The sequence below is a fragment of the Mesitornis unicolor genome, unplaced genomic scaffold (assembly GCF_000695765.1).
Source record: "Mesitornis unicolor isolate BGI_N332 unplaced genomic scaffold, ASM69576v1 scaffold10686, whole genome shotgun sequence".
In the NCBI taxonomy this organism is placed as follows: Eukaryota; Metazoa; Chordata; class Aves; order Mesitornithiformes; family Mesitornithidae; genus Mesitornis; species Mesitornis unicolor.
The window spans coordinates 37,045-50,275 of NW_010193022.1; the positions used below are offsets into that span (position 1 = coordinate 37,045).

The 13,231-nt window shown below is 44.9% G+C and overlaps 1 long non-coding RNA gene across 1 annotated transcript in view; it reads right to left on the bottom strand.

Moving 5' to 3' along the window:
* The window catches only part of LOC104542864, a 29,652-nt gene extending 16,603 nt beyond the window's left edge, over nucleotides 1–13,049 (bottom strand). Inside the window, exon 1 of the long non-coding RNA XR_728155.1 lies at nucleotides 12,990–13,049. This is a non-coding gene — a long non-coding RNA (uncharacterized LOC104542864). The remainder of the gene's footprint in view (nucleotides 1–12,989) is intronic.
* Nucleotides 13,050–13,231: the final 182 nt, after the last annotated feature.

A 13,231-nucleotide genomic window follows, 5' to 3' on the forward strand; every position in this document is an offset into this window, starting at 1 on the left:
CCCACCCCATTTACAGCCACCACAGCCAGGAGGCTATTTGTAAAATCATTTCCACTTCCTACATCCTTGGCCAATTATGCAGTCTGGCCGCAATGTTCATTAACCAGAAACGGTTTTAAAGTATTTCATTACAGAATCAACCTAAAAATCACTTAACTCTTATGATGTGTTTTCTCATTGAATGGTTCACTGATGGCTCCACCACGCCTGCCGTGCCTGTGGTGTATCTGCGGGTTTCTTTGCAACTCAAAGACATTTAAAATACAACAGGTTTACAACCTCAGTATATACAGAATTCACCAGTTTTTATAAAACATTGTGGAGGAAGAGCAACACCAGTTCTAAGTTCGTTCTCCCACACAAAACACCATAAACACTCATCACCACTTTTCAGAAGTAAGGGTGAGAAACAGAACGTAATTTAATTCTGTTACACAGAAGCATCTGTGCTTGTCACAACACAAACCCAGAGACACAAAGAGAATTTGCAGAGGTGATATATCTCGGGTCTTCAGTACTGCAGCTGCCTGCACACACAGTATAGAAAGAAAAAAATGAAGGGAAAAAATGCAGATTTCTGCACCTTCCTGTCCAGAAAATGCTTTACCAACCTGGTTATTAGCTAACTTGTGCAAGATTTCAGCCTGAAGTTCACCTCGATGAGAAAAAGTACATTTTTACTGCCCAACCTTTTTGTCACACGATTATAGACCAAATGCTGCTCCCAGTTATACCTGCCTAACCCTGCTGGTTTTGTATATGCTTCTTGGATGTTCCTGTAGAAATTTGGCAATAAATGTATTTTGTTTAATATGATCAAGGAAGAGAAGCCAAATGCTTTTTACACAGAACATTTCTCATTCACTTAACAGGATAAATGGTCATCTGGACTTGTGTGCTAAACACAAAGAGCCTGATATGAACTACTATCAAAGTTTAAGATTAAGATTTTTCAATTTCCATATGGGGACACGTTATGTACCAATAATGACAAGATTACAAATGGACCATTTCTCTGCAAATATCACCTACTTGAACGACAGACTACATATGTCTTTTTTGAATATTGTCAAAATTACGCAGAGGAAAACTTCAATTCAGAACACGTCTTCAGAATTGCCCAGTAGAGAATGACTTCAAGACTTTTAAAGGAACTTCACAATAAGGAAAATGATCTTTCTGCTGCTACAGTTGTATCTCCTTGATGTGTCAGCAAGAATGACTTGATGTAGCCCTTTCTGGGAGAAGGTGAATTCAAGTCTGAGTTACACATTTCTTTTAATAAAAACCGTAAGTGAAATCAAGTAAAGATGGAATTCATCAGTCCGTCAAACCGATACATTTATGAACTGCGAAAAAGATCTGTCTTAAGTCTTTGGATAAGAAACAGTTCTCTGATTTTCTTTCTGTGGATGGAAACAACCGCTATCTTCATTTGTGCTCACTCACCTGACAAAATCAGGGCACAGGAATTTACTGTCATTTTGTTTAAGTTGCCCATAGCCCCCATCCAAGCTAAATCACACCAATAAGCACAAGTCTAGACCGTGTCCAGCTCCGAGGGCTCTGAACCCCCTCTCAATAAATGAACCGCTGGGAAAACCATCGCTGCTCCTCTCAAGGATGTGGACACCGTGCTTTGCTACCGCGCTTCGCCTGGGGCCGCAGGTGAGCAGGGAGCAGCACAGCTGCAAAACCCATGACTTCCACTCACTGATTCCCTCCAAACGCTCTTTTCTGCTAAAGATTTGCCCAACAGATGAAGATTAAATATACACAGCTAGAGCAACAAATCTGAGTCTCAGCCCACCGCTGGAGCACTCTTTTCCATCAGGCTGCTCGAGTGGGGCCCAGCTTGCTGTGCACACATGGAGGAACGCAACTGGCAAGCGGCTTCTCACCGTATTTCTCTCAAATTGAAAGCTCACTCTAACTTTGGTGCAGACAACAGCCAGAGCCTTAAAATATATACACACGCTACGTGGAGAGCCCCACCATACCAGTGGTTTTCTTTATCCAAGTGAAAACTTCCAACCAAGAGCGAAGAAATTTGCCTACAGGGTCCCTCCACTTTATGCCTGCAAATAACTTGCTTCAGAAATACAGCAGCTTTCAACACTAAGGTGTTCAGAGGGGGAAGTGTGGGATGAAGTGGGATGAGAAATCCCATCATCCCACCACATGGAAAAGTGTTGTTAAACATCTGAGTTTTCCTTTTTGAGTCGGGATGAGTTTACTGTAAGAAGATGTAACAGTGGAGTCACTAAGGCTCTGTTGTTTGGGGTTTTTTTAAAGTTTTCTTTAGTTATAATGATGCAGTAAAATTCCACAGCTCTCAAAAGCACCTTTTGAGTTTTAAACACAGAAGTAACACTTGCATATCAGTTTATTTGTATAACATACCTCTCCGCACCTCAAGAGGCTGGAATACGATAGAGCTGTGGCTCTTCTGCTTTCTGAAATGTTCCCCAAACACAGTGCCATCAAGTTTCAATTCAGCAAGGAAGGTGCTGAACTTCCCATATCCAGAAAATTACATCAGGAAAATATATTGCACAAATTCACTCCAAATGCATCAAAGCTTCCAACAGGAGTGGTTATTTTCAGCCAAATTACCACGCTGCTACTTAAATACCACTAAGCTGAAGGAGTTCTCCTTTATCGGTCACAAACCACCAATTTATCCTCGAGGAAACACAAAGCTAAAGCACGAAAATCTAAATGCACACGTCGCTCGGCAGCATTCAGAGTAATGTCATTCTGACTTCTATGTTTATGTTTTCATTGCTAATTGATTTACCCCTTCTGAAGGAGATGCCCTGGACAGGAGACATCCCTTCCTTCTCCCCGTACCCCCGTGCTCCAGCTTCATTACAGCCCCAGCACTGTTGCCAAAATGAGATATTGCCTCATTTTTGGTACCATGCCCTTGAAGGCATCTTATTAGAAAAGACCATTTCTTAATTAACATTTTTGATCTTTAATCTATTACACATCCCTTTAATCCCATACGGAGGAGCTTTTGGCCCACTTCCGCGGCGTGGCGGTGGGAGGCACCGGGCTGGCAATTTGTGCTGAGCGCTCTCTCCCAGCTGGGCTCCAGCGCAGCCGGCTGCGGGGCTGGCTACGCTCTCGTCGGTCAGCGGCAGACTCTCCAAGTTATTATTTTATTGCCTTTTTTTTAATAAAGACTTTAGACAGCCACTGCTCAGTGTAAAAGATGACAGACAGAATGGCAACCTTGCTGGTGAGATCAGACTTCAGCAAGTGGCTGTCGAGCTCTTAAAATAACCAGCAAAACTCTGAAGTGGGAGATTTAGTGGATCACCAACATGTAAAGTGTTAAGAACAGTACAATGTTAAGTCCCTTACATCATTTTACTTGCAAATAATTACAGCAATTACAATGTGCTAACTGGCAATTAACATTGCAGGCTTTACAACTCACCAGAATTTTTTAAAACACGCTGTGGCCCTATGCAAATTGTCTCTTTGGTACTCCTGATTTGGTGGATGCACGAGCGAACGGCTACACATGAGCTCAGCAGATCTCGGAGCAGAACTGTGCACGTGCCAGATAATTTAATTAGAGGCTTGATCTTGTCAGAGCTTTATGCAGCACAGACAGCGTTTCCAAGCAAAGCATGCGGGTTTTTTCCTTTCTCTTTAGTGTTTTGTGACCGTTTAATAATTTCTACTAATGAACGCCAAAGCCACAGAAGGGAGAAAGGAGCGCTGGCCAGTAAAACACACAAACAGGCAGACTCTTGGGTCCAAAGCAGGCTGAATTCAAAGATATGTAGAGCAAGGCGCATCAAGCACCCCTTCCATGCCCACCCCAATCTATTGTCAGGTCTCTGCACACATCTATTAAATCTTCATCGTGCTGTTCCTCAGCCCCAAAAAAGACAAAGGTCACTTGTCTCCAAGTGAGAGCCATAGGGTATCTCAAATCTCATTATAAATGGTCCCACTTAACAGTTTCCTCATTTGAATTTATACACAACAAATATAAGATTATGAGATGAGCTCCATTTATTTTGACAACGACATTGTAATTCCTTGTAGCGAGTCCAGAAAAGGCTGCTTTAGACACTAAATGACAGAAATTCAAACGTATCTTCTATGGTGGGAAATTCCAGGCTATATTAGAGTATTTGGCCTTATTAATTCTGTTTCTACACATTCTCATGTCACAATAACCATAGACATACTCTTGCTCTACGATAAGCTTAACATTTCAAGAAAATTAACCAAAAATATGGAAGGGAGGGTTACTCAAACTTTTACGAGTCAGGTCAATGTTGAGTAAGACCCACTAGAGGTCCCTTCCAACCCAAATGATTCTCGTTTCCTGTACAGAATAAGCAAAGATTATTTGGGCAAAGCATCATAAATTTCATGCAGTTCTTCACTGCAGAGTTTCTGATCAACGTCCTTCCTCAGCCCAGAAAAGCAAGCAGTGGAGCCTGTTTGTTCCATTTGTTTTTCCTCTTTTACAGCCTTGTTTATAAAACCCCATTCTCACGACTGGCACAATTTGTTTGGGTTTTTATTTCCAAGAAGAATGATTACTGGGGATCCACCACTGTGGATTACTTTTTATTGATTTTTCTCGTTTAAGCAACAGGCCAATGTAATATATTTTGTTATTCCCATTTATTCAGGCTGGGAACTGAAATGTGTAAATGAGTCAAAGGAGAACCAAAGTTTCTGTGAAAACCAAAGAAATTGTTCACTTTCCTTCACCTCTTCAGCTGTCTGAACTCACAAAGGTAAAACCCATTGCAACCGTTTCCTACAGCTGCGTGGTTTCAGCTTCCCTTGCCCCTAACAGCCCGCCAAAGCAAAGCCGCTGACCTGCAGAAGTGACTCAAGGCAAGAAGGGCTGGCAAGCGCCCACCAGCACCCAAGCTGGAGCCCTCTGGGAAGGTCGACCTGCAGCACAGTGTACATTGCACGATGCGGAGACAAAGTGGTACGGACACAGGCACAAGCAAGACTTTCTACTAGGTTAGGAGGTACAGTGAGCATTTGTAAAGTGCTTTGAGATCCTACACCAACGCATTTACTGAAATGGGCTCTAAAAAGCACCATTTGCTGGACCATTTCAGTCTGTTTGTGTCCTCAAATCTGCAGGAGATTCGCAAATTCAGAGTGCAGCAGAACCTGATAAATTAGAGATGAGAAGGACTTACCAGGTACCTGATCCATCCCTCTGCCGATGTAAGACTGTGCCTACAGTGCATTTTCAAGCACTTGGTCCAGTTTGGCTTGAAAATGAATGAAGTGATGGGAGATAATACCACAGCCTGCTAGACCTCCCTACTGGGAAATGTTTCCTGATATTCTGCCCAGCATCTCCTTTGCTTTACCTTAGCCCACTGTTGCTAGTTATGCCCCTGAAGGCTATTGTAAACAACAGATACAATTTTCAACTAAAAACACAGAAAATGCTCATCTAATCACAGCCCTTCACTTGGGCAGCAAGACATGACAAGGCTGCTTCACTGATAAGAAACACAGGCACAGGGAGCAGGAGCGTGAAGATGGTAGGTGCTGTGCTGTGCCCTGCTCCTCTCCAGCACTCCCTGCAGCTCCATAGCAGCGTTGTTCACTGGGACGTTCATAGCCATGGGAGACCCGAGCGTGAGCAAGGGATGGGGAGCCACCCACAAAGGTGAAGGACTTCCTTCAGTCAGACAAGGAAACTAACCACAGCATTACAGTCTCCCAGCACATGAAGCACCAGCAGACACACCTTTAAATAAAAAGCGAATTTGTGGCAGGCTAAAAACTGTTGCTGGAAAGACAGGGACATGACCCCTTGAAGGATGGCTCCTCCAGAAGGACATAGTCACACGTGCAACTGGCCATGCCAATGGTGTGTTTGAGGTCCTGGGCAAGCTACCCCTGCCAGATGACCCTATGGGATCATCCCCCAACCCGCAGTGGCCCCCTGCCAGCAGATCCACCACGCTCACAAGACTGCAGACAAGGTTAAGCCGATGGCCTCAGAGATACTCCCAGATTTGACCGAAACCTTGCTGCCCACCAACAGTCCCAATGCACTGTGGGCACACCAGCGCGCACAAGTTCATGGCCAGGCGCTGCAACTCCACAGCCTGCAGAAATATCCCCCTCTTTAAGGGGCTGCCTTTAGGTAAGGCGAATCTCAGCAACACTGACGACACTGCAATTCACCATGGGTGCCCAGCTCCCCTGAAGCAGCCCAGCTTTCCAACAGACACTGTCTTCAGAATGCCTGAGAAACAGGAAAAGGCTGAGGGGGTAAGGGGAGCACTCGATAGCTCATTTGGAAATGAGCATTTCTTTCCTCCCCTCTTTTACCATGGAAATTAATTCTCCTCCTCTGCGCTATTGCTGTAATTTTCCCAATTAACATTTTTAATAGTAAGTATTTTCTAGGAAATGCTGTAATACACAGGTGTGTGTTTCTAATTTAAATACTGACACCCATGCTGTGTTCACATCTGAAGATCACTCCTTCTTGCCCGAGATTCCCTCCCCAAACAAGCAGCAAACACCTATGGCACCACATCACCAGAGACACCTTGGCGGATTTGCGGGGCAGCCGTTTCCACGGCAGATGCACGTGTTGGCACCACTCACGGCAAGTAATTCCATTTTTTTATACTTCTCCTTCCCCTGAAGGTGCTACAGCCGCAGGATGTTGGTCGGACCTCGAGGACCCCAGGGACCCTCTGAGGCTCCAGCCACCAGCATCCTCTGAGAGCACTACATCCCCTGTCCCGCCAGCCTGGGAGTTCTGGGAGCACACACTCGGACCCAGGAAGCTCTCGCGCCTGCAGACACAGAGATGTGCCGTGAGCTCCTACAGACAGAGGAAACTGGGAAGGGTTTGTAATTACCCCTATTGTTTCTTTTTATATTATCCTGGCTCCAAAAATCTTACATCTGTCCTGCATGTTCACCTACCACAAATTATCTGAGCATCGTGTACTTTCTATCACTTCTTCTCTTTCAAAAAGCACTATCAAAAGTACTTTCTTTAATAAAAAACAGTATTTGTAAGTAAAATATTGAACTTAAAAATTGAATTTTATAATTAGGAAAGGAGATTTTTTTTTCTCTTCTGAAAGGACACATAACTCTGTTACACTGTGAAATCCCACACATTATCAAGCAAAATAAAAGTTCAACTCAGAATAAATGAGGAACACAGCAGCCAGAGCTACAGACCTCCCTAACTTTATTTCTAGTTTGCATTTATTTGAGTTTTAGCTGCTTCCAAAGCAGCTATTTAAAATTTTGAGAACCTCAGACTGTGCTGACTGGGCTGCATTCTGCAGGTCCATGCAGCGACAAGGATGCTGTTTCTGAAACCACCATAACAAAGCCAGCCAGTTGAGATCAAACATTTTGTAATATATTGGAAAAATACTAAACTAAAAAAGTTATCAACGTCTCTTATGTTGAAAGGTCTGTTTCTTTGGAAATCCTTACACACTGCAGTCAGAATCTTCTCATACTGATATATTACTGAAATCAGCTTTTAGAAGATGTCTGAGCTTGTGAAGGCACGTGGGACAGGTAATTTCAGAGTACTTGCAAGACAACAGGTTTCTAATGCCCACTGAATTGGGACCGACCTTTTCAGTGCTCTGCGGCAGAGATCCCAGGATTTCATGCTGAGGACATTTGGGAGAGGTTTTTTCAGCATTCTGCCCTTTAGAACAGAATCACAGAATCATTAAGGTTGGAAAAGACCTCTAAGATCATCAAGTCCAACTGTCAGCTCAACACCACCCTGCCCACAAAACCACATCCCAAAGTGCCACATCCACATATTTTTTGAACACCTCCAGGGATGGTGACTCCACCACTGCCCTGGGCAGCCCCTTCCAACGCTTGGCCACTCCATCAGGGAAGAAATTTTTCCTCGTATTCAATCTAACCCTTCCCTGACACAACTTGAGGCCACTTCCTCTCATCCCATCGCTTGTTACTTGGGAGAAGAGACCATCCCCCGCCTCTCTAGCCCCTCCTTTCAGGGAGCTGTAGAGAGCAATAAGGTCTCCCCTCATCCTCCTCTTCTCCAGCCTAAACCAGAAGTTCAATAAAACAAAACACAGTACATGTAGGAATAGAGGAAAAGACCTTGGTGCCTGTGGGAGGGCGGTCTCACTCATCTGGACCTTCCCGACTGACTCTCAAGGCAGCCATGCCCAGGCAGTGGTGTGGGAGCTGCCAGGGGGACGTGGGCAGAGAGCAGGGACAGCACCATGGCACCACGAGGGACTGGGTCCTGCAGGGATGGTGGCCTTGGTGAGCACTGGGCAGCGGACTATGCTGAGGTGTGTGAGCCCAGGGCGCAGGGTGCTGGGAAACGTGAGGAGGAGAACACATTTTCTGTAGCTTACCTGAACAAACAGAAATGGGGAAAAAGTTAATGCATGAATACTTGCGGGGACAAGTCTCTGTTCACTTCATGAGACCTTGGCTTTCTCACCCATTTTGCTCCTTTGGCAGCCAAAATTAAACCCAACCCTACAAAGCAGTTAGAGGTGAACAGAAACCCTCAACACCTGTGGAGCTGACTGCAGCGGTGCTGGGGTCAGAAGAGTGACAGGGAGGGAGAGCACAGGGAACAGCCAGGAGGGAATGGGCAGGAAGAGCCCCAAGCAGCAGAGACGGCATTAAAACTGCCCCTGCACAAGGTCAGGTAGCCACGGGTGAAAATAAGTCTCCAAACTGCATTGAGATGTTCCTCCTCTAAAGATACCAAGTGAAAATTGTGATTTGCACAGCTGGGAGACACCACACAAAGGGGAAGAGGGGAAAAGGAGTGACCACAGGGTGGTTTTCTTTTATTTCGTGGTTCATTTCTCAAAAGCTGCTGCTTCCCCTTTTGTTTTTTTTTCCTCCTTAAAGGAGGAAAACTTTAGATTTTTAATTGCCTTCTGCAATTTCTTTTAAAGTCGTTTACTGCATAAAACAAACATGAGGGAGAACTCTTAATGGCAAAACATCAGACGTCTGTGTCCTAAAATGTGGAGTTTTTCCCCACATTGCACTTCATTAACACGTCCCTTGCACGCGTGCCCAGCTGCTGCAGCGAGCTCAAGGGCAGGGACAGAAAGTCTGGAGCTAATGGGGAAAGGGGACAGTACCAACCTGTAATTTATTTTCATTATTTCTGGAATGTTATAATTGAACAACACTGACGTTGTGTGCTCATGGATGGTTGGGCGCTGGCACTGCAGAGACTCTTCCAGTAGCAGACACTGCAAAGACCCCCATGTCCTGCAAACACACACGCAGAGCCGCACAGTGCCATCTGGCCCCAGCACTCAGGCTATGGGTCCTCAGTCCCCTGTTTCCCAAACTCTTTCTTGATCACTATCATAACTTATAGCTGCATACAAAAATAAGATACCTTCAGTTACCTCAAAAGCAGACACACAAAAAAATCAGGCTTTTAGGTCTGCAGGCTCCCAAGGAGAAGACAGAATCTGCTCTGTTTGCCCCAGACAATTCAGCTGAGATTCTCCAGGGCCTCACAGCCAGGCTAATGAGAAACTCCCCAGCAACTCCCATGTAAAACACTTTCATAGGTCTTTAAAATGCCTTAAATTCTCTATATATTTAGTAAGACTTTTTACTTCTTTAAAATGTCCCTTGTTGCTCCTCAAGATAACACTCCCGTGATGTATTACACCAGCAATGCAGCACTGCAAAGCAAGGGTCCAGCCAGACAAATATTGAAGGTGATTTTCCTCTTGACTTCCAAGCAGCAGCAAACCCTTCTGCAAAGCAGAGCCGGGCACTTGCTTGGCCCCTGGCAGCGCTGCCCAGCCCAGCCCACCCTCTCCCAGGCTTTGGGAGCGAGCAGGACAGGCCGGGCAAAGGGAAAAGCAAGGGGAAGGAGTCCTCTGCTGCGCTCTTCCTCTGGGACAGAAAACGTCTCTGCCACTTACGCAGCAAACCACTGCTGCCCTGCTGTTGAACAGCACACTGAGCCCTCAGATTAAGAGAGGAAAGGAAAAGCTTTTTTTCTTCCTTTTACATTACGGAAAAAAATGTTTACAAGACCTGAGGAGGAAGGAAATTCGCTATATGGCCATTGTTAAACAGGGCTGCTGGACACCCAGATTATTTACCCTGGCACGAGGGCACCCTCTGCCTCCTTATACATTTCCCTGCTTCTCTAGGTTAACACGTACAACCTTTAAATTGTGATCATTAAAAAAAAAACAAAAAACCCGTAAAACTATTTCTAATTGTATTTAAAGTACTTGAAGAACTTCCTCAGTGTAACCACGGCAAGGGCTGGATTCCTGCAAAGCGTTTCACCTTTAGGTTTACCAGGAGCGTGCAGGTAACCCAGAGCAGACAGCGACTGCGCAAACACCCTCCCACAGGAAAAGGGACAGTGCCCTGGGCTAAGCCATCACCAAACAGACCCATCCAAGTGCAGGATTTCGGTTCCCAACATCTCCACTGCCAAATCTCCATGAGCTGCACTAAGCCGGTCCCGCTGGCAGCCCCGCACCCAGCGCCGCTGGCCAGGGATGCACAAACCAGGCACCTTCAGTAACACAGAAGCCCACCCCGAGGCGCAGAGCCTGGGCCGCAGTGTTTGGCACCTCCTGCCCTGCACTCGGGGCCAGGCGGCTGTCACAGCTGTGGGGACAACCCCCACGACTGCAGATCAACTCGTGCTCACTAAAAATAGAGACATTTTCAATATAGCTTCTACAGGACTGACGAACAAAAGATACAACAGCAAAAGCACCTTCTCTCTCCACAACTGCACCTAGATAAATATTTTGCTACTATTAAAAAAAAAAGCCTTAAAGACTCCATTCTACCTGCTCTTGCTGCCCCTGCGTGCTGCAGAGCGCCAACAGGAATTTTCAGAAGTCGCTTTGTATGTGTTTGCACACACAGAGATGTACAAACACACACAGGAGAAGGGAGAGAAATATGTTAATTTGAAACATCTGGCAAATGTTTCAGAGTTAACAAGACCCGGGTTTGGCCTTTTGGTTTTTTTTTTTTCTGTTGGGGGAGTCAAGGAAGGGGAGGCAATTCTGTCATTTTAGGCCAGGGAGGGAAGGGGCATGAAACGCAAAGTTGAAGCATGTTTTTTCACCCTTTATTGAAGTTCAACATCACACTATTGGAGCTAATGCAAACAGGAAGATCATAAAAGAACATAATGAAAGTCTCGCACACTGGGACCACGGGGCTGGTTTCAGTTACTGAATATAGCTTTGGAGGCACACCACACAAGAGCCAGCGACTCCATGCAGCCACACCATCCATCCCAGGGCTTTGTAAGCTTTTTCTTTGTAGTTCCTCAGTTCTACTCCAGCCTGCAACCTCCATCCCATGCTCCGTGCCCTTTCCTGATAGGACACTGTATTGCATCCATGTACGCGTGCAAGATCGAAATCTGTAGCTACTATTAAGAGGAAAATCCCCCAATTAGCACACATTTTCCTTGCCATAAATCACGCATACAATACATTTTATCCCACATCCGACGTCTTGAATGAGAGCTCTAATTATGAGAGTAAATGAAGAAAAATGGAGGACACTGACTGACTTGGGAAAAGCCTTTCACAGGCTGTCTTCTACTTACGGCAGTCACCAATAGCATCCAGAAATCCCAAATTAACTTCCACTCTGCACAGAAGTTATTTTTGTTGTTGCTGCTGTTTTGAACCTCAGCCTGTGTTAAACTGAATGCAATTCAAAATGTAGATGGAGAACACCAGTAACTCCATTCCTCCGCCGTCTGAGACGAAGGTCAAGCGAGAGAGCCAGCAAGCGCTCTTTTCATGCGCCGTTAGCTCCTGGCACAAAGGGGCCTTCGATGGCGCGGCTGGGGGGTTGCAGCAGCAGCAGCAGCAATATTTGCTATCAAAGACCAGCAAAAACACCAACCCTTCAAAACAGCTGTAGCACCTGGAGAAGATGCACCCAGCGCAAGCAAGAGTGCATTGGTACAAAGTGAAATGCCGGAGAGGGCACACAAAGGCAGTTTAAGCCTTCAGGACCAGCTGGGTGCTGACTTCAGTCAGAAAAGTCTCCTGCGAGCCAGTTTCGCTGTGACTCCTATAAAACCAGGGCTAACCAGGAATGCAGCACCACTGTTAATTTTCCTGTTATTGCTCAGTTTCTGAGCTGTTTGCACATCACTGCTGAGCTTCTAAGGGAACACCATCATGCAGCCCAGTACCAAGACAGTGCAGAGTTATTGGCTTCAAAATCAAAAATATTCTGAGAATTTCATAAATGTTAAAGACATAATAGAGTAAAATAGCTTTCCACAGGACGCAAACAGAGACTGAAATGTGGCTAGTTACTTTACACGCAAACTAACCTAACATTTACACTCACGTTTGTCTTATCTGTGCGCATTACACAACTACAGATAAATTTGCTTTATCCTGTTCAGTTTCTTGAGGCTCTTTTTATTCAAATTATCAATGTAACACAGATGAGAAACATTTAAGTGTTACTACTATCAAGCAGCCCAAAAGCTGGTTCAAATGTTACATCTTTCCAGCATGGCGACACACCACTTTTATTCTCCAGCCCTGACAGGACTTTCCAATTTCCTCCAAGAGGAGAAATACACACATTCCAGTTGAGGCTGAAGTTTAAACTTCCTATTAAAGCAGCTTTTATGTAATTAGATTGGAATGAATGTGCAACAGTGCCCATTGCAGGCAACTTCAAAGTGGTTATACTGGAGAAATCACAACCCATTTCAGTGTGCCCACAAGAAGAAAGAATGGCTCTCCGGAGGATAAGAGTATATTAGTCTCTGTATGTAATAGATTTTATTGACCATATGGAACTGATATAAAAATTGTGTTGCAGTGGGTAGTCTTGGATTTGAGACAGGAATGTGACATACAAAATACAGTTCCCGTAAAAAGCCTGGCAGCTTTCTGGCAGTTTTTGCAATCAGAAGAACCTAAAATATTTACCTGATTGAGTCACTGATGAGTCCCAGGTCAGAGCAAAATCTGAAGATTCACCCTCTTCAACTGAAAAAGAACAAAAATAAGTTGCGATTGCTAAAACAAACCAACTGGAAAGCAAAGCCAACAGAAAACTAGGTCCGCTATGACATTAAGTATTAAAACAGACTTCTGCACTGGTGAAAAAGAACTTACTGCTTTCTATAAAGTTATTCATAAGGTGGAAATTTAGTAAAGAGATTTTCCCT